The 19,667-nt window shown below is 48.8% G+C and overlaps 2 protein-coding genes across 4 annotated transcripts in view; both read left to right on the forward strand.

Annotated features, from left to right (window-relative positions):
• Window positions 1-19,667, forward strand: part of EFEMP2 (EGF containing fibulin extracellular matrix protein 2) — a 363,083-nt gene that overhangs the window by 222,797 nt on the left and 120,619 nt on the right. The window lies entirely within an intron of this gene.
• Window positions 1-19,667, forward strand: part of CFL1 (cofilin 1) — a 170,576-nt gene that overhangs the window by 19,031 nt on the left and 131,878 nt on the right. The window contains exon 1 of one of the 3 annotated variants that reach the window (XM_050756796.1): window positions 13,877-13,880. The exons of the other annotated variants lie outside the window; for them this stretch is intronic. The gene's annotated coding sequence lies outside the window, so the exon portion shown is untranslated. Of the gene's footprint in view, window positions 1-13,876; window positions 13,881-19,667 lie in introns of those variants that run through there. 3 annotated transcript variants of the gene reach the window in all.

The raw sequence follows: 19,667 nt of genomic DNA on the forward strand, positions 1-19,667 counted from the left end.
CTGAATGGGAAGGAAATGGGAAATGGCTGGAGTCTTTCCCCGGTTGTTTGTTCTTTCTTACTGGGCACTTAGAAAGTGCCAGGCCCTGCGCTGGGCCTCCTTGCATGTGTGTAACAGCTGGGAGCTTCCTGCTTCCTTGCCTGCTTGCAGTTCGTACCGATTCAAGCATTCAGGATGACAGTCCTAGGACCTAACACCCACCTGCCTCTAAGAGACGCTCAGGAGCCCATGGTGCCTCATGCTGTTCTCCCCGCCTTTCTAGTCACCCTGCGTACGGGAGTGCTCACCTCCAGCTACTGTGTCCATCCCCACATGCCATCCCGTCTCTCCCACCACTCTTCACCATCCATCAGCTCCAGAAGGTGGCTGGCAAATCTCTCTGTCCTTACCTTTGTTTTGAATGGTCCGGCTATCTGACTTTAATTGAAACCTGAGTATTCCCTGAGGACATTGATTGTCTTGTAACCTTTTAAATGGAGGCTGCTTTTCCACCCTGACCCTTCATCCTTCTAACCAGCCCTGACATTCTCATGATTAACCTTCTGTCTTCACTTCCCTCTTGCATAGCATCAGTTCCATGGTCCACCCTACACCCCCGTGTCCCTCCATTCTGTTCAGCTAGTAAAACCCTAACCCTGGGTAAACCCAGTCATTCAACTCTGCCCAAACCCAAGTCACCGTCATTAGGTGAGAAAACAGCCAGCCTGGCCAGCCGTTGTACCTTAAGTTTATCGTTACAAACCTCAGATGGACACTAAGCACTGCCCAGTGGATCTACTCTGGGATGTCTGTTTCAAAACTTCTGTCTTATCTATCAATTCCCCCTTCTTGTGGTAGTTACCACAACCCATGCCTCATTAAGAAATAGCAGCTATCAGAGGGAACACCTGCCTCCCCGTTACCAACTCTGCAGATGTGCTCACATACCTTCCCGTTGTAAGCCAGTGGGACTTAAACCTTACCTCTTGTGCTTCGAAGCCCTTTTTTTTTTTTTTTTTTTTTGAGACAGATTCTACCTGTGTTGCTCAGGCTGGAGTGCAGTGGTGTAGTCTCTGCTCACTGTAACCTTCACCTACCGGGTTCAAGTAATTCTCCTGCCTCAGCCTCACAAGTTGCTTGGACTACAGGCGTGCACCACCACACCTGGCTAACTTTTTCTATTTTTAGGAGAGATGGGGTTTTGCCATGTTGCCCAGGCTGGTCTCGAACTCCTGACCTTAAGTGAACCTCCTGCTTCAGCCTCCCAAACTGCTGGGATTACAGGTGCGTGCCACCATGCCTGGCTAATTTTTGTATTTCAGTAGAGACAAGGTTTTGCCATGTTGGCCAGGCTGGTCTCGAACTCCTGACCTCAAGTGGTCTACCCACCTCGGCCTCCTAGAGTGCTGAAATTACAGGTGTGAGCCACTGTGCCCAACCTCTTTTGCTTTCTTAAAGACTTTGGTCGGGTATATGTGTTGGGTTTTGTTCTGTTTGGGTTTGGGTGTTTGATTCTTTTGTTTTTTTGTTTTGTGTTTTTGGCCGTCCTGTCTACTGGATATGATGTGTTAGTGCCAAGCGTGCTGTAGAATCTCCCATTTCAGAAACAGGCGTGAAAACCTGTACTGATTCCCACGTCTTCCAGCTATCACTTCATTTATCTGTTTCTCATTTGTTTCCTCTTATAGTGTGGCTTTAAACATATATACATCTGTATATATGTATGTATGAATATACATGTATAAAATATATAGATGTATATATCAAAAATAGACGATATGGGTTAAAGATATGTATGTGTGTGTATCTATAATTCATCTGAAGTTGTTTTTTCTGAGAGGTAGCAAACTTCTCCTAAAGGGAAAGTCACTTGTCCCTATACTATTTCTTGGACGGTTCATTCTTTGCTCACTGGAAATATCATTTTTTTTTTTTTTTTTTGAGACGGAGTCTCACTCTGTCACCCAGGCTGGAGTGCAGTGGCACAATCTCGGCTCACTGCAAGCTCTGCCTCCCAGGTTCACGCCATTCTCCTGCCTCAGCCGCCCAAGTAGCTGGGACTACAGGCACCCACCACCACGCCTGGCTAATTTTTTGTATTTTTTTAGTAGAGACAGAGTTTCACTGTGTTAACCAGGATGGTCTCGATCTCCTGACTTCGTGATCCGCCCGCCTCGGCCTCCCAAAGTGCTGGGATAACAGGCGTGAATCAGCATGCCCGTCCCTGTTTTTTATTTTATTTTTAAATAAATATTGTAGAAAAATTAACAGTTTTTCATCTTCCTATCCAGAAATGAGATATGTTCTTTGGGAAGGTGGTGTGGTCTTCAAATGGGCTTTTACTTCCAATCTGATTTAGTCTTAGGAGTTTTATGAAAGTCCTAGTTACTGGTAGTGAAGGATGTGTAGAAATCACCTTTGCCCATCCCTGGCATCCACCTGTGTGTCCATCTTTGTGTTGCCCACCTTGTCGAATGCGCAGTTCTTCAGTTGATCTTGTGGCTTTCTAGATAGCCAAATTGTATCCCACTAATGGCAGTTTCATCTCCTCCTTTACACTCATGTCTATTTCTTGTGACTCTCGGAGGCCAGGACCTCCAGTGTGATGTTGCATGGCACCCTTGATTGCCCCTTTCTCAGTGGGAATGGTTTTCACGTTGCGTCCTGAGGTAGGACGCTTGCTCTGGGCTTCCAGTAGATGATCTTCATTAGGCTGAAGATGTTTTCTTCTGTTCTAGCTTATGGGGTTTTTTCTTTTTTTCCCCTTCCCTTTTGTTTAACAGTGATGAATGTTGACATCTATGGAGAAAATCAAAAGATTTTATTGCGTGATTGTACTGAGTTACAGTAATAGGTTTCCTAATGTTGAACACACCTTGCATTCTGATATAAACCTTGCTTAGGTTTTTTTTTTTTTTTTTTTTTTTTTTTTTTTGAGACGGAGTCTGGCTCTGTCGTCCAGGCTGGAGTGCAGTGGCCGGATCTCAGATCACTGCAAGCTCCGCCTCCCGGATTTATGCCATTCTCCTGCCTCAGCCTCCCGAGTAGCTGGGACTACAGGCGCCCGCCACCTCGCCCGGCTAGTTTTTTTTTTTTGTATTTTTTAGTAGAGACGGGGTTTCACCGTGTTAGCCAGGATGGTCTCGATCTCCTGACCTCGTGATCCGCCCATCTCGGCCTCCCAAAGTGCTGGGATTACAGGCTTGAGCCACTGCGCCCGGCCTTTTTTTTTTTTTTTTTTGAGACGGAGTCTGGCTCTGTCGCCCAGGCTGGAGTGCAGTGGCCGGATCTCAGCTCACTGCAAGCTCCGCCTCCCGGGTTTACGCCATTCTCCTGCCTCAGCCTCCCGAGTAGCTGGGACTACAGGCGCTCGCCACCTCGCCCGGCTAGTTTTTTGTATTTTTTAGTAGAGACGGGGTTTCACCGGGTTAGCCAGGATGGTCTCGATCTCCTGACCTCGTGATCCGCCCGTCTCGGCCTCCCAAAGTGCTGGGATTACAGGCTTGAGCCACCGCGCCCAGCCAACCTTGCTTAGTTTTACAGTATATTACTTATTTACTTACGAGTTTTGTCTCTGTCCCTGTGCCAGTCCCCTCCCTTGTTTTAAAAAATGACCTTCCTGTTCTATTTCGATATTAGCTTTATGCTAGCCTTGCAAATGGGTTTGGAGACGTCTTTTTCTTCAGGCTTGAATTGTTTATAGACCAGGTATTTGTTTCTTTATCATTTTGTAGAACTTGTTTACAAAAACATCTGTGCTGGATACTTTTTTCAGGGGTTGATCTTTGCCTTTTAGTTTATTCAGTTGTGTTCTGTCTACAGTTTTCTATCCTTGAGTCAATTTTGATAATTCATATCATTCTAGGATCATATTTCATATATATTTAAACTTTTTGGGCAAAAGGTCTTGCATAATATTTCTATTATTTGGAACTTTCTTTTTTTGTTTGTTGTTGTTTTGTTTTTGAGGCAGAGTATCGCCATGTTGTCCAGGCTGGAGTGCAGTGGTGTAGTATTGGCTCACTGCAACCTCCATGTTCCGGGTTCAAGTGATTCTCCTGTCTCCGCCTCCCGAGTAGCTGGGATTACAGGCGCCCACCACCATGCCCGGCTAATTTTTGTATTTTTAGTAGAGATGGGGTTTCGCCATGTTGACCAGGCTGGTCTCGAACTCCTGACCTCAGGTGATTGGCCCCCCCTTGGCCTCCCAAAGTGCTGGGATTACAGGTGTGAGGCACCATGCCTGGCCTATATGGAACTTTCTTGTAAATGACAAAATTGAACTCAAATTAGAAGTAAACAAGGCTTGTTGACCTGAGGTCTCTGAGTGGCACGCTTCGGACAGGGTAAGCCAATGCCAGCAGTACGATTCCTCAGGCTCTCTCATTTATCTCTGTCATCTCTGCTCCCAGCTGATCAATGTCTTTCCCTCCTACAGACGTTTTCTGTAGGAAGCTTGAGTGTATACACAGAGCCCCTTCTTGAGGATCCCTGTATTTCAGTGAAGAGCAGTGGGTCTTCCTCAGGTCACTTGTTGTGCTGAAGCAGTCACTGCAGCCAGGGCTGGGGGTAGGAGGGTGTGGAGGACTGGGGTGGGGCAGGATGAGCCACAAGTAATTCTTATATGTTTCCCATGGAATAGAGAGGTTCTCTTACCAGAAAAAGTGGGGCAAGGGGTGAGGGCAGGTGAAATCAAGAAACACATGTTTATATTGTGTATTTTATTTGGCTAGCTGTGCAAGAGGTCTTCCTTACTGGCCTTTGCCTTCGTTTCTTTGGGTTTATTTGCTCATTTTGGATTCTTGAGATGTGGGCTTAGCTAATTGAATTTCAATTTGTTTTCTAATATATTCAGGGCTATACGTTTTCCTCTAAATAGTCCTTTGTTGCCCACTTTGTGTGTGTGTTTTTTTTTTGGCCTTGTATCTGTAAGCTTGGTCTTATGTTTTTCTTCAGCTCTCTCAGTGATACTGTGATCTACCTAGTAACATCTTTCTTTTCCCCCTAAAACCTTTTTGTTTCCACTTCTTCATCTCTTACCAGCCATTCAGCTTCTATGGGCTGTAACTAAGGGTCCTGATGGAGGTAGGGTCCTTGTATTCTGCACGATACTTTCCTGTGTCATTCTCTGAAGCTGAATTCCACCTCTGTTCTCCCAACTGAATGGTGGGATCCAACCATGTATGAATAGATCTCCCAGAGTGAGCTGAGATCTGACGTTAAGAGCCCCTTGTCCTGATGTCATGGCCAGTCCCTGTGACTGGCTGCCTGATAGTACTTACTGGTTTCTCTTGCAGTTATGCTTGAGACTTTGTGGCCCTTCAGACTCTGCACCTCTGTCACTTCAGGACTAACCTCTACAGCCAGGTCGTTTCCACGACGGCTTCCCCGTGTGGCCCAGTGCACTTTCCTCCCTTGCCACCCAGCCACCCCTGTGTGTGTGCCAAGGAGCACAGATGGCAATCTGAGCTCACCACATGGTTTTCCTCCTCTAATCTGTAAATGTGGTGGAATATCATAAATTTCTCACGTTAAAATATCCTTGCATTCCTGGAAGAAGATAGTCATGATGGATTTGTTATTATACTGCCAGATTTGGTTCTCTGGTATTTTGGCATCCAGTTGTGTAGGTGAAATGGTTTAAACTTTTCCTTTTCTGTAGTGCCCCCACCCTTTGTTTTGTATCAAGGTTATACCAGCTTCATAAAATAAGTTGAAAAGTGTTTTCCCTTTATTTTAATTACAAGAGTTTGTATAAGATTGGAATTTTGCATTTCTAAAATTTTTGGTAAAGCTTGCTGTAAAACCAACCATGCCCTGGTGGTTTTTTTTAGGTGGGTGGGTAGGTAGGTTGGAACTAAATTGTCAGTGGTGATAGATTACTCAGGTGTTCTGTTTTTCAGTCATATTTTCAAGGAAAAAATGTTTATATTATTTATTTATTTATTTTTGAGACAGGATCTTGCTCTGTCACCCAGGCTGGAGTGAAATGGTACCATCTCTGCTCACTGCAACCTCCGCCTCCCAGGTTCAAGTGATTCTCATGCCTCAGCCTCCCGAATAGCTGGGATTACAGGTGTGTGTCACCATGCCCAGCTCATTTTTGTATTTTTAGTAGAGACAGGGTTTCACCATGTTGGCCAGGCTGGTCTCAAACTCCTGATTTCAGGTGATCTGTCCACCTCAGCCTCCCAAATTGCTGGTGTTACAGGCATGAGCCACCGCACTCAGCCCCCATATTTTCTCATGTTTGCTATGGCTTCAAATTTCCTAGTACAGAGTTATTTGTATGATTGCCTTATGTTTGTAATCTTGGCTGTATCCAAAGTTATGTCCCCCTTTTTATATGTAATATTGTTTATTTGTGCTTTCTCTCTGTTATAGCTGGTCAATCTTGGCAGAAGGTCATTATTAGTCTTTCCTAAGCACCAGCTTTTTGTTGTCATTCTTTGTCATTGGTATTTCATTAACTGCTGCTCTTACCGTATTTCCCACTTATACTCCCTTTGTTTTTTGTTTGTTTTTGTTTTTCTCTCATAACCAATGGGAAACAAACCAATCCCTCTGGGTTTATCCTGTACTTTTTCTTTTTCTTCTCTTTTGTTTCTGAGATGGAGTCTTGCTCTGTCACCCAGGCTGGAGTTCAGTGGTGTGATCTCAGCTCACTGCAACCCCTGCTTCCCAGGTTCAAGGAATTCTCCTACCTCAGCTTCCCGAGTAGCTGGGATTACAGGCGTCCGCCACTACACCGGCTAATTTTTGTATTTTTAGTAGAGACAGGGTTTCACCATGTTGGCCAGCTGGTCTCGAACTCCGACCTCAGGTGATCTGCCCACCTCGGCCTCCCAAAGTGCTGAGATTACAGGCGTGAGCCACCGTGCCCAACCCCTGTAGTTCTTTTTTTATCCCTTTCGGTTACTTTTCAGCTTTACCTCCCCCCACCCCAAACTATTTTAGAGAATTTTCAAACCTAAAGAAAAAGGTGAAAGAATTGTGAAATAAGTCTTGTTTGCCTTTCAGCAGGGTCACCAGTCGAACATTTTGCCGTGTTCTATTTCTCTACACATGCACACATGCATACAGTTTTTACTTTTTTTTTTTTTTTTTTTGAGATGGAGTTTTGCTCTAGTTGCCCAGGCTGGAGTACAGTGGTGCAATCTCAGCTCACTGCAAACTCTGCCTCCTGGGTTCAAGTGATTCTGCTTCCTCAGCCTCCTGATTAGCTGGGATTACAGGCGCCCGCCACCATGCCTGGCTAATTTTTTGTATTTTTAGTAGAAACAGGGTTTTACTGTGTTGGCCAAGCTGGTCTCAAACTCCTGACCTCATGATCTGCTGGCTTCAGCCTCCCAAAGTGCTAGGATTACAGGCATGAGCCACTGCGCCCAGCCAATTTTTGTATTTTTAGTAGAGACAGGGTATCTCACCTGTGGCTAGGCTGATCTCAAACTCCTGAATTCAGGTAATCCACCCGCCTTGGCTTCCCAAAGTGCTGGAATTACAGGCATGAGCCACTGCACCTGGCCTCCTTTCTTTTTAAGGCTGAATAATTCATACAGACCACATTTTGTTTATCCATTTATCCACTGATAGATGTTGGGGTGGCCTCCACCTTTTGGCTGTTGGGAATAATGCTGCTGTGAACATGGGTGTACGAATCTCTCTGAGACCCTACCTTCAGTTCATGGGGGTATAGATCCAGAAGTGGCATTGCTGGCTCATATAGTAATTCTATTTTTAATTTTTTCAGGAATCACCATTCTGTTTTCCATGACAATTGCACCGCTTTACATTCCCACCAACAGCACACGAGGGTTCCAATTCCTCCCATCCAAGGGTTCCAGTTCCTCCCCATCCAAGGGTTCCAGTTCCTCCCCATCCGAGGGTTCCAGTTCCTCCCCATCTGAGGGTTCCAGTTCCTCCTCATCCGAGGGTTCCAGTTCCTCCCCATCCTTGCCAACACTTGCTGTTTTCTGTTTTTTGTTTTCACAATAGCCATTCTGATGTGTATGGAGTATCTAGTATTTTACTTATAGCTTAGTTTTGAATATTTTCTAATTTTGATTATGGTTCCTGTTTTGGTCTATAAATTATTTACTTTTTTTTTTTTTTGAGAGTCTTGCTCTTGTTGCCCAGCTGGAGTGCAATGGTGCGATCTTGGCTCACTGTAACCTCTGCCTCATGGATTCAAGCCATTCTTCTGCCTCAGCCTCCTGAGTAGCTGGGATTACAGGCGCCCACCACCATGCCTGGCTAATTTTTTTATTTAGTAGAGACGGGGTTTCGAGACCAGGCTGGTCTCGAACTCCTGACCTCAGGTGATCCACCCGCCTTGGCCTACCAAAGTGTTGGGATTACAGGCATAAGCCACTGAGTCTGGCCTATATTTAAACATTTTGGTTGGGCGTGGTGGCACATGCCTGTAATCCCAGCTACTTGAGAGGCTGAAGGGAAAGGATTGCTTAAGCCCTTGAGGAGTTTAAAGCCAGCCTGGGTGACATAGTGAGACTCCATTTCTATAAAAAATTAAAAGTCAAGAATAATTAAATATTTAGTTGGTTATTTTTAATAATGTGAGCAGCTTCAAACCCACCACCACAAAATAAAAGCTAGGACTTTAACAATAACCCAAGCAACATACTCTGCCTCCCATCCTACCCTGACCATCCCATTCTCTGCTGTCCCACCCAAGGCAACCATCGTCCGAGTTCCATGTGCACTTGTTTTCTTTTTACATGGTTTGCTTTATTTTTCCTTATTTTACTTATTTGTTTATTTATTTACTTTTTGAGATGGAGTCCTGCTCTTGTCACCCAGGCTGGAGTGCAATTGTGTGATCTTGGCTCATTACAACCTCCACCTACTGGATTCAAGCTATTCTCCTGCCTCAGCCTTCCAAGTAGCTGGGATTACAGGTGCGCACCACTACACTTGACTAATTTTTTTGTATTTTTAGTAGAGACAGGATTTCACCATGTTGGTCAGGCTGGTCTCAAACTCCTGCCCTCAGGTGATCCACCCGCCTTGGCCTCCCACAGTGCTGGGAGGACAGGTGTGAGCTGCCGTGCCCGGCCTGGTGCTTCATCTTCAGTAGTTGCCCAGCTGTCCCCCAGGAAAGTGACTTGGGTCACAGAACCCTGGATTTTGTCTTCATTCAAGGCCCAACCATCTCTACTGACCTGTGTCTGAGAAGCATGCAGAGAAGTTTGGGTGGTTTCCTCAGTGGGAGCTGCTCTCAGAAAATCATTGATAAAGCAAGAAGTCAGGACACCATGGACACCACCAACGGTTCATGCTGTGCATGTGTTTGATCCACTGGCGACATTTGCAAGAGAATCCAAAAGTCCCTGTGGGAGGTGTGGAGGCATGCCGCATGCCTCACTTGGTGACACTGAAGAATGGAGAATTAGCAGTAGAGGCTGGGCACGGTGGCTCACGCCTGTAATCCCAGCACTTTGGGAGGCCAAGGCAGGTGGATCACCTGAGGTCAGGAGTTCGAGACCAGCCTGCCCAACTGGTAAAACCCTGTCTCTACTAAAAAAATACAAAAATTAGCCAGGTGTGGTGGTGCACACCTGTAATCCCAGCTACTCAGGAGGCTGAGATTGGAGAATCACTTGAACCCAGGAAGGGAGGCAGAGGTTGCAGTGAACCGAGATGGCACCACTGCACTCCAGACTGGGCAAGAGCAAGAATCCATCAAAAAAAAAAAAAAAAAAAAATATTAGCAGTGCCCAGGGCTGTACACCAGGTGCCAGTACTGGCAGCAATTCTTTCAGTTATTGTGATAGATTCTCATGACGATAAAATACTCACTTTGTTATTTAACCCTTGCTAATCCACAAAAAGTTGCCAAGTACCAGAATCCTTTGTTACTAACCAGACCAGGCTGTTCATTCTTGAACAGCATTGGGGCATCACTTTGTTTTAATAACTCTTGTATGAGAAGAGCACTGTCTTTTCCTCCTGGTAGCAATGTGGCTCCAACTACTGGCTGATGTAAGAAGGTACAGGCAGTTGCTGGCTGTGTATTCAACTGACATTTAGAGAAGCCACCAGCAGAGGTCACCCTAAGCACGTAAAACCAGCAAGTCAGCACCTTGCCTCGGGCTACAGAACCCTAAAACATCGAACCTAGTAACACAGTCTCCTAAAGGAACTGCATTCTTGGTCCAATCAAAAGGTCCACATGCCCCAACAGCAGTTAGGACACTGGTAGACCACTGCGAACACAAGCTCCATGCCCGCAAAGATGGATTCACTCACCAGGCATGGTCAGAAGTGGCCTTCCTCCCCAGCAGCATTTATAAGCTGGAGTACAGTGCTTGGAGGGTGGTGGGGAACTGCCCTGGTTTGTTTTGTTTTTGGGGGGATTGTCACTCTTGTTGCCCAGGCTGGAGTGCAGTGGCACGATGGCTCACCGCAACCTCCGCCTACTGGATTCAAGCGATTCTCCTGCCTCAGCCTCCCGAGTAGCTGGGATTACAGGCACGTGCCACCACGCCTGGCTAATTTTGTATTTTTAGTAGAGATAGGGTTTCTCCATGTTAGTCACGCTGGTCTTGAACTCCCGACGTCAAGTGATCTGCCTGCCTCGGCCTCCCAAAGTGCTGGGATTACAGGCGTGAGCCACCACGCCTGGCTGCCCTGGTTCTTTCAGTTAGAAAGCACCCAAATTGAGGTGCAGGAGGACTCACATGGCGGTATCGGTATCTGGACAAGGATGAGGTACCCCTGTAGTTATTGTCTGAGGATTCAGGGAGCCTGGGACCTGGTAGGTTGGCAGCAAGGAGGGGCTGGTGAGACCTAAGAACTGTGGCCTCTGAAGGGGTCCTCTCCCCAGCGCCCCTCAGCACATGTATTCAGCTCCCCTTCTAGTGACTGCTGAAGCTTTCAGGCCTTTGGGGGTTTTGCCTCCCTGCATTCTTCTATGAAGGCTCCAAGTGCCTTCTTTCATGTGGGTCCCCCAGCCACCTCATGTCTGCCATAATTTAGCTTTCGGGAATGGAGGTCTGTCTTACTGATCCTACTCATGATCTGTGGCCACACCCTTCCTTCCTCCTGCCCTCCATTCCTTCCTTGCTTCGTGATCTCGGCTCACTGCAACCTCCAGCTCCTGGGTTCAAGAGATTCTCCTCCTCCAGCCTCCTGAGTAGCTGGGATTACAGGCACCCGCCACCACGCCTAGCTAATTTTTTGTATTTTTAGTAGAGACGGGGTTTCACCATGTTGGTCAGGCTGGTCTTGAACCCTTGACCTCAGGTGATCCACCCGCCTCAGCCTCCCAAAGTGCTGGGATTACAGGCATGAGCCACTGCACCCAGCCCACACATTCCTTTTGTGGGGGCGGGGCCGCAGAGAGACCTGTCCATCTTTCCTCCTGCTTCTTGCTTCTCCCTTTCATTTTGTCCAGGGTTGACAAATCAGTCGTTTCTGAGGACCCCTCCTCCCTGCCTCCTCCCCCAGGTGGAGTGTGCATTGGCACAGAAGGGCTGTGTTGCTTCTCTCACTCCCCTTGAACAGGTGCCTGGGGAGGGAAAGGTCTGGGACCCGAGGCAGAGCAGGTGGCATGCTGTGTCTGTTGGGCAGTGGTGAGAACACTGGCAAGGCTCGCTAAGGCCAGGAGGTACGGGGCTCAGGGACTCAGAGAATCAACATGCAATGACAGCATTGGTGTGTCTGGGGCTCAGGGAGAGGGAAGTGGGACCCAGCCTGGCCTGAGTGGAGACCCTGAGTAGGGCCAACTCCGTCTTCCCAGTGTGTTTGGGCTTTGGAGACATGCCCAAGGCAGGACAGCACTGATTCTCACCATAGCCGTGGGGGCCAGGATGGCTGTCTCCTCCCTACACCACAGTGAAGACATTCAGACCAACAGAATATAGGAGTTTATCACCAACAGACAGAAGGGAACAAACTTCAGAAACAATGAAAAGATTTGACTATCAGTATTTTATTAATATCACAAAATATGTTAAGAGCGCTTACCATCTTTCTATCTGATCTGGAGTAGTTTAAATAGCATTTGAATGGTGTGTTATCTAAAGGTAAAGCCTTTAGATAATCAACTTTTTTTTTTTGGTATGGAGTCTCACTCTGTCACCCAGGCTGAAGTGCAATGGCACAATCTCAGTTCACTGTAGCCTTTGCCTCCCAGACCCCAAGTGATTCTCCTGCCTCAGCCTCCTGAGTAACTGGGATTACAGGCACCTGCCACCATGCCCGGCTAATTTTTGTATTTTTAGTACAGACAGGGTTTCGCCGTGTTGGCCAGGCTGGTCTCGAACTGCTGACCTCAGGTGATCTGCCCACTTTTGCCTCCAAAAGTGCTGGGATTAAAGGTGTGAGCCACCGTGCCGGTCAATAAATTTTTGAAGTTTTAAAAACATCTAGGGCCGGGCGCGGTGGCTCAAGCCTGTAATCCCAGCACTTTGGGAGGCCGAGACGGGCGGATCACGAGGTCAGGAGATCGAGACCATCCTGGCGAACACGGTGAAACCCCGTCTCTACTAAAAATACAAGAAAATTAGCCAGGCGAGGTGGCGGGCGCCTGTAGTCCCAGCTACTCGGGAGGCTGAGGCAGGAGAATGGCGTGAACCCGGGGGAGCGGAGCTTGCAGTGAGCCGAGATCGCGCCACTGCACTCCAGCCTGGGGCACAGAGCAAGACTCCGCGTCAAAAAAAAAAAAAACAAACAAATAAACAAACAAACAAACAAAAAAAACATCTAGGCTTGGTGCCTTTTTTGATGTGTCAAAAAATAACCACAGCAAAGATTTACATTGTTTTTAGCTTTGGAAAATGGATAGCTCTTTATTAGAAGGCACCGTAGTGGGAAGACAGCAAGTTACAGGCCTAAGAAATGAAGAACTTTAGAGAAGAGAGGAAGGAGAAGGCAAAACCAGTGAGCTAGTTCCTTATGCCATATGTGAGTCACCATAGGAAGAGTTTATGAACTTTCACTCATTCTAATGTTGGCCTTTTTTTTTTTCCCCGAGATGGAGTCTTGCTCTGTCACCCAGGCTGGAGTGCAGTGGCGCAATCTCGGCTCACTGTAAGCTCCGCCTCCCGGGTTCACAGTATTCTCCTGCTTCAGCCTCCCGAGCAGCTGGGACGACAGGCGCCCGCCACCACACCTGAATAATTTTTTGTAGTTTTAGTAGAGATGGAGTTTCACCGTGTTAACCAGGATGGTCTTGATCTGCTGACCTCATGATCCGCCCACCTCAGCCTCCCAAAGTGCTGGGATTACAGGTATGAGCCACTGCGCCCAGCCATGCTGGCCATTTTTTATATTTATGTCATTATGTAAAATGATGCTTGATGTTTTTTTTGAGACAGAGCCTCACTCAGTCGCCCAGGCTGGAGTACGATGGCACCATCTCGGCTCACTGCAACCTCTGCCTCCCAGGTTAAAGTGATTCTTGTGCCTTAGCCTCCTGAGTAGCTGGGACTACAGGTGTGTGCCACCAAGCCCGGCTAATTTTTGTATTTTTAGTATAGACGGGGTTTCACCATGTTAGCCAGCCTGGTCTCAAACTCCTGACCTCAAGTGATCTGCCCACCATGGCCTCCCAAAGTGGTGGTATTACAGGCGTGAGCCACTGCACCCAGCCAATGCTGGTTATATCTTAACATGAACTCAACATCAATTTTTTTTCTTGAATACTGTTATGTATACAAGAAAGTGTAGGCCGGGCGCGGTGGCTCAAGCCTGTAATCCCAGCACTTTGGGAGGCCGAGACGGGCGGATCACTAGGTCAGGAGATCGAGACCATCCTGGCGAACACGGTGAAACCCCGTCTCTACTAAAAAATACAAAAAACTAGCCGGGCGAGGTGGCGGGCGCCTGTAGTCCCAGCTACTCGGGAGGCTGAGGCAGGAGAATGGCGTAAACCCGGGGGGCGGAGCTTGCAGTGAGCTGAGATCCAGCCACTGCACTCCAGCCCGGGCGACAGAGCCAGACTCCGTCTCAAAAAAAAAAAAAAAAAAGAAAAGAAAGTGCACAAATAATACATTCTCACAAAGTGAGCACTTCCTTATCCAGCACCCAGATCAAGAGACAAAACAGCCCCCCAAAGAAAGCCCCGTGAGGTTTTGCACTCTCTACTGCCCCGAACCCCTATTATTATTATTATTATCATCATCATCATTATTAAGAACTGGGGTCTCTTTCTGTTACCCAGACTGGAGTACAGTGGTGTGATCAGAGCTCACTGCAGCCTCAACCTCCTGGGCTCAGGCAATCCTCCCACCTCAGCCTCCTGAGTAGCTGGGACTATTGGCACACACCACCACGCCCGGTTAATTTTTAGAATTTTTTTGTAGAGACAGGGTCTTGCTTTGTTACCTAGACTGCTCTAGAACTCCTGGCTTCAAGCAATCCTCCCACCTCAGCCTCTGAAAGTGTCGGAATTACAGGCATGAGTGACTGCACCCGGCCTTCTATACTGCTTCTAACAGAAAAAAATAATGTTGCCAGTTTTTGTATTAAATGGAAGCAGACAGGAGGTACAATTTCATGTCTGTGAGGTTTATCCATGTTACTCATTCGGTTATATGAATGTCTACCCTTTGTTGATTTTTTTTTTTTAGAGACAGGGTCTCACTCTGTCACCCAGGCTGGAGTGCAGTGGCCATTCACAAGTGTGAGGATAGCTCACTGTAGCCTCAAATTCCCAGGATCAAGCAGTCCTTTGCCTCAGCCTCCTGGGTAGCTGGGACTACAGCTACAGGCATGAGCCATCACACCCAGCTAAATTTAAAAAATATTTTTAGAGGTGGTTGCCAGGCTGGTCTTGAACTCCTGGCCTCAAGGGATCCTTAGCCTCCCGAGTTGCTGGGATTACAGGCACAAAGAACCATGCCCGGCTATTTCTTCTTCTGTTAATGGACATCTGGGTTGTTTCCAGTTTGGGGCTGTTATAAATAGTGCTGTTAAGAACATTCTTGTTCATGTCTTTGGCTGAACATATGTATACTTTTCTGTTGCTAAGCCAACATGTTCTTGTTCTCTCTTTTTAAACAAAGTTCTATAATGGAAATTTTCAAACATACTCAAAAGTAGATAGAATGGAATAATGAACCCCATTGTACCTATTACGTAGCTTCAGTTTTCTTTTGTTTGTATCTTTTGGGGATTTTTTTTGAGACACGGTCGTGCTCTGTTGTCCAGCCTGGAGTGAGGTGGCATGATCCTAGAACACTGCAGTCTCCAACTCCTCCTGCCTCAGCCTCATGAGTAGCTGGGACTGCAGGTGCATGTCACCATGCCTGGCTGAGTTTTAAATTTTTTTGTAGAGATGGGGATCTCACAATGTTGCCTAGGCTGGTCTTGAACTTCTGGCCTCAAGTAATCCTCCTGCCTCAGCCTCCCAAAGTTCTGTGATTACATGCACGAGTCGCCATGCCCAGCCAATATCATCATCATTATTACTAACAATAAGACTATTAAATGTGTTTAAGAATTCATTATGTTAATTTAAAAAATTATTTTAATAGACATCCTACTAGGGATGTGAGGTCAAAATATTCTATAGACTACTAGGGATGTGAGGTCAAAACATTCTATCGTAAAGTCTTTTGAAATAATTCTGGTTGGATGTGGTGGCTCACGGCCAGAACTGCAATAGGTGCAGTTGCCTGAACTGAATCCTTTTGCTAAAACAGACAGTTGGCTGGGTGTGGCTTATACTGCAATCCCAGCACTTTGGGAAGCTGAGGCAGGAGAATTGCTTGAGCCCAGGAATTAGACCAGCCTGGGCAACATAGCAAGACCCTATCTTTGCAAAAAAATTAGCCAGACATTGGCCAGACATGGTGGCTCATGCCTGTAATCCAGCACTTTGGGAGGCTGAGGCAGGCAGATGTCGAGGTCAGGAGATCGAGACCATCCTGGCTAACACAGTGAAACCCCGTCTCTACTAAAATACAAAAAAATTAGCCAGGTGTGGTGGCGGGCGCCTGTAGTCCCAGCTACTCAGGAGGCTGAGGCAGGAGAATGGTGTGAACCCGGGAGGCGGAGCTTGCAGTGAGCCAAGATGGCACCACTGCACTCCAGCCTGGGCGACAGAGCAAGACTCTGTCTCTAATAATAATAATAATAATTAACAAAAATTAGCCAGACATGACAGCATGTGGCTGTGGTCCCAGCTACTCAGGAGGCTGACGTGGGAGGATCACCTGAGCCAGGAGGTCAAGGCTGCAGCCAGCCATGATCGTACCACTGCACTCCACCCTGGGCGACACAGCGAGACCTTGTCTTAAAAAAAGTAAAAAGGACATTACTAGGCTGGTGACCTGCTGGTGGTGGCTGCAGATGGAGAGGCTTCCCTCATCAATGATTTAGTGGGGTGGGATGGAGGTGGGGCTGGGCCCAGAGGAACTGACCCCCTTTGTACCATTGAGTGAAGCCAGTAAACCTGCCCCACCCCAGGCATACCCCCTTCTATGAGGTACTGCCCAGCCCAGCGAGCAAGCGTGCCCACTGCTTATCAAGGCGGAAGGCAGGACTCATCAGCTTGTAGTCAATGCAGTGCTTGCAACAAAGCTGCTCCAATCCAGAACGCAGCCCGGGGAGAAATATGTCTGAAGTCACCATAGCTGTCTCGTCTGCAAAGTGACTTCTCGGAGGGTTACCTGACCTCGGCCCTACTGCAAAGGAATCATCACTGTGGGGTCCAGAACCTCAGGTGGGTGTCAGGGCCATCCGTGGGCACTGCAGGAGTACTCTTCTGTGGACAGAGTTCACATGTCACCCTCGCTGCAGGAAAGTGTCACCTACGGGTGCAGACATCCATGGAAGTGACGTATCTGCTGCCTACTTTGGTGCAAGGAAGCACGCAGGGTGACACAGAGGCCTCCACGCAGCCTGGTGTCTGTCATCTTGCCGGCTGTGCTGTTTGGGCCTGGCCCTCTTTTGGGCCTGCCTGAAGGTCAGCCACCCTGTCCAGAGCTTCTCCTGAGCCCCTCGAGGACTCACAGACTGTGCCTGGCCCCTTCAAGGGAGCAGGGAGCCAGCAGCTGCCATCCTTTCTGGGTAGAGGTGGGAAGGAGCCGGGCTGTGTTTGGGTCTGGGGTAGGCAGAGCCTCTGCTGGCCAGCCACTCCCTCAAGGCTGCTGTGTTTACAGAGAAGCAAACCAGGTGTTGTTCCTAACACTGGGTCCCACAAGAAGACAGTTCTTTTTTTTTTTTTTTTTTTGTGACGGAGTCTCGCTCTGTCACCCAGGCTGGAGTGCAGTGGCCGGATCTCAGCTCACTGCAAGCTCCGCCTCCTGGGTTCACGCCATTCTCCTGCCTCAGCCTCCCGAGTAGCTGGGACTACAGGCGCCCGCCACCTCGCCCGGCTAGTTTTTTGTATTTTTTAGTAGAGACGGGGTTTCACCGTGTTAGCCAGGATGGAATAAGACAGTTCTAACCTCGTCCTTCCCATACACTCCCTGAGAGCCATTCCTGTCCCTTCCACATTCCAGAGCACGACAGGTGGGCACCCCTGGGCCTGCCTCGGCTCCCTCAGGCTCTTCTCCCTACCTTCCACGTCCTGGTGTGGGGGTGGTGACAGCCGTGGCTCTGCAGACCACAGGATCTGACCTATATGTGACCATTTAACAGAGTACATGTCCCTAGGCCTGTATTTCCCTTAATTCCTCCCTCGAGCCCCCTAGCTCCCAACTGTAGCATTTAACTGGGCTGGGGCTGGGTAGGGTTGCTCTGTCCTGGGGGTGGCCAGGGACTCATCCAGTGCTTATAAATAAGGCCACAACTCAAAGAAAAAAAAATAGACATTAGGACAGTTGGGGTCTAAAATGAGGTGGAAGTGATGCATCAGTGTACTTTTCCCGATGTCCTGGGTGGCGTTATGTGGGAGAACGCCCTTGTTTGCACGAAACACACACTTAGTTGGGGCAGTACAGAATCCCCTTGTCCAGTGATTGTCAAATGCCTCAAAGGGAACACTTTGTATTGCTTGCAACTTTTTCTGTGGGTTCTAAACAGTATCACAGTTTTGGAAACTCTTTTTAGCAATCTCTGCATTGTCAGGGTCCTCAGCCCCACCCTGCTCTCCATTGTCAACGTGGCTGCTGGTGGATCTCTCTGGGAACTCCAGCCGATTAGTCCTGCTCCTCCGGGACTCTTACTGCGAAATCCCCACTTTCCTGGGACCAGCCTGTCCCTCCCACCCATGGCACTGGAGCCCAGAGACCCCACACCAGCAGAGCCAGGTCCTCACCCTGGTTGTCACCTTCAGCCACTGCCCAATGTACACCTGGGCTGAGCCCTTCTTGAGGAAGCCAAGGGACAATGACAGGACCAGCTGGGGAAGGCAGGGCAGGAAACTAAAGCCCCGGGGCAATCGTGGGTTTGGCACTGAGGGGCGCCAGGGACCACGCTGTAGGATGAATGGGGGCGAACCTGCCTACCAGGCCGTGCTCCTGAGGCCTGCGTCCACTGTACAGAAGGGCACCTTTTCCCAGGTCCACAGGGAGCCCGTGCTGGCAGGGCCTGCCTGGGCCCTCCAGAGCATCTCTGAATTGTGGAGGAAGAGGCAGGACCCTGCCTGGGGCTGGGTGGGGCAGGTTTGGGGCCACAGGCTGAGGCTTGGAGGAGCCTGGAGGACCCGGGTAGGATGTGGGCACAGGAAGGGGCAGGCCCGAAGAGCAAGAGGAGGACCCTGTCCTGGCCTTGCTCAAAACCAAGGCCACACAGCACTGGACCACTGGCCTATGGGCTGGGGTCAGCATCACCAACCCGGAAGGCCCATCCGGAGGAGAGATGGGCCCTGGGAGGGCAGGAGCTGGGCCTCCTCCCATCCTTCACACCTGGCTATGCCCTTGCGCAGTGGCTGCTTGCTCTTAGGACCAAGCCCCACAGGCCCAGGTAGCCTGTCCGGCTTTGCTCTGGGTTCTTAGACAGTGCTTGCCAATGCTAAGCACATTTTTGTTGAAGTTGTGGAAGGATTGGTCCTCAACTATACAGTAGGGTGGCCCTAGAAGTCTGAGATCACGCCCCCCTCCCCCCGCCATTTTGTAGGTGAGACAGAGACTTGATGACCTGCCCCAGGTCATCCTTCCCAGTGAAGGGAAACGCAGAGGACAAACATAAGCACCCTCTCCTCCCTGAGTGCCACCCGCCTGGCTCCTGAGGTCCTAGCTGAGGGCTCACTGACCCTCAGGGCAGCCTTTGAGCCACCACTGCCCCTCAGGTACTTGAGGGCAGGGGAAGCACTGTTGGTGTCTGGCTACTGAGCAGCAGAGCTGGGAAGCCTCCTTGAGTTCTGTCTCCTGGGGCACTCAGGCCTCCAGGGATTTGGTAGTTCCCAGCCACTCCCAGCCCTGGGCACGCGAGCAGGACACAGCTGGGGAGCGGAGTAGAGTATGCCAGGGCAGAGAAGGGAAGTCTCTGGGCTGGGACCAAGAGCCAGAGATGCAGAGAGGAAGCAAGATGGCGCGAATGAGGAGGCCCCTGATTCACCACGTACTCTGCCCCGTTACTAGCGCCAGAAAGTGAGTCAGCCTCAGAGCTGACGCCAGCCTGTTCTACCCCGGCTCCACCTGGGCCCTAGTCCAGGCTGCGGTCATTTTCAGCTGTGACAGCAGCTTTGACAGCCTCCTAAAGGACCATTTCCTGCAGATGTCAAGGTGTGACTTGAACACTAGGCCGGGGCCTGGGGTCCATGCCAGGGACAACTGACT

The sequence above is a fragment of the Macaca thibetana genome, chromosome 14, assembly GCF_024542745.1.
Source record: "Macaca thibetana thibetana isolate TM-01 chromosome 14, ASM2454274v1, whole genome shotgun sequence".
NCBI classification, from domain to species: Eukaryota; Metazoa; Chordata; class Mammalia; order Primates; family Cercopithecidae; genus Macaca; species Macaca thibetana.